Below are 2,007 nucleotides of genomic sequence, written 5' to 3'. Positions count from 1 at the left end.
AAATTCCAGGATTGAGGCTTAGCTTTGTTAAGGACAGGTCATACACTTTCAACCTGCTGTTATTCGTATTATCAGATGACATGTTTTCAGGTTTTCAATTAGTGTAATATTTTGTATTAAGCCAACTGGTCCTGTAATTTTAAAAACGAAGGTTCAAACAGGGTATCAAGTGGAGAAATATGAATTATTTTGGACCAAACAGCAGTCCAAGCTTGTGGAGTAGGAGAGATGCTGGAACACGAAATATTTAGCTACCATTTTAAAAGAGCTTATTTACTGCACTAAGAGGAAGAGACTGGTAATTTCAAAATCACAACTTGCTGAAATTTCTTGTATTAGTTAATGCTGTAGTTTACTTTAATTACCAGACCATGACAGTTTAAATTTCAATTTAAGAAAACTTTGCAATGAAACATATATCCATAATTTTTAATTAAAAAGAAAAACACCAAACATTCAAAACTTTCAACCTTGGAAGGTATCATGACTTTTCAAAATCCTATAGGTAACACTTTACAATGAATTTTAAAAAAAGAAACAAGATACCCAAAACTTTCAAAGGTTTCACAGATTTTTAAAAAATCCTGTAGGTAAAGCTTTACAATAACTTGGAAGGCCAAGATAATCAAAAATGTATGAACAAATTTAAATCATATGAAAAATAAACAATGAAATGGCAAGCAAGACAAATCCTTTTACAGAAAATGGAAATCAGGAGCTTCGTTTCCAAAAGGGACGCCGTTGGCGGGGCGGCATTAACTCTAGATAGGTCCCCCGGCTTGTACCAGTTGTACATACCACCTCTATGGCTACCACTTTGGCATTACATCAATTTTAGTAATACAACTTCACTCCTGCAACTGTCAAGAACTTGCAATAACCAGGCAACACGAATAAAATATTTCTAACCTTGAAACCACCAGAGCTTGGCGTAATCAGTAGAGTTAAAGCAAGTAATTTAAGTCACCAAGATTGTTTATTGACCGTAACAAGAGGAGGAGCTAGAAAGGTTGATTAACAAAATCAAATAGGTAAATTAAATATCTAAATCACTTGGTACACCACACTCTTTAAGTTTAAGGAAAGGTCTTCTTGTCTCGTTAATAAGCAGCAACTGAAACTAAATCTACGTCTGGTAACTAGGATTGCAGACTTCCCTCAGTTTTGCTTTAGCTCGTGTATATAGAGCAGGGCAGTGCTTACCAGTAAATAAACTGCCGCTGCGTCCTTCATCACTAGTGCTGTATATCCACTCACACATATATTAGCCACACTTAGAGGGCTATCCAGCCGACGGCCTTGCCGCAGTGGTAACACCGGTTCCCGTCAGATCACCGAAGTTAAGCATTGTCGGGCTGGGCTAGCACTTGGATGGGTGACCATCCGGTCTGCCGAGCGCTGTTGGCAAGCGCAGTGCACTCAGCCCTTGTGAGGCAAACTGAGGGGCTACTTGATTGAGAAGTAGCGGCTCCGGTCTCGGAATCTGACAAACGGTCGGAGGAGCGGTGTGCTGACCACATGCCCCTCCATATCCTCATCCAGTGACGCCTGTGGGCTGAGTATGACACGGCGGGCAGTCGGTACCTTTGGGCCTTCATGACCTGTGAGGGGGGAGTTTTGTTTTTAGAGGCCTATCCAAAGCTGGCTGCATTCCACTTAATATCGGCAGTAACTTGTTGCACAAGCTATATCTGGAGCGGTGCCTTCAATAGCTAACAAACAGCAACTGCATTTGTCGAATGCGCGATCCACACTTTGAACTAAGCCAACCTAACACGCGCCAAGTGCAGTTCACACAAGGCAGGATACAAAACCCTTGGCGTACAGATAGTTGCGCGATGGCTTCACCTCTTCTCTAGGCAAGGCAGTAGTCGTTCTCCGATCTCATTCTCTCCTCAGCGCCATCGTTCTTGGCCTTTCAAAACCATTCGTGCCAGAGTTCCATTAGCAATCAAAGCTTCAATTTAACGCGAGATATCGAACAAAAATAACCACTGAAGCAAGGTA

At 41.5% G+C, this 2,007-nt stretch overlaps 1 pseudogene; it reads left to right on the top strand.

The window, feature by feature from the left end:
- The first annotated feature begins 1,289 nt into the window (after positions 1-1,289).
- On the top strand, positions 1,290-1,407 carry LOC126209495 (5S ribosomal RNA; annotated as a pseudogene).
- The last annotated feature ends 600 nt before the right edge of the window (positions 1,408-2,007 follow it).

Source organism: Schistocerca nitens, chromosome 1 (genome assembly GCF_023898315.1).
Source record: "Schistocerca nitens isolate TAMUIC-IGC-003100 chromosome 1, iqSchNite1.1, whole genome shotgun sequence".
NCBI lineage: Eukaryota > Metazoa > Arthropoda > Insecta > Orthoptera > Acrididae > Schistocerca > Schistocerca nitens.
This window is presented reverse-complemented; position numbering and strand designations above follow the sequence as displayed.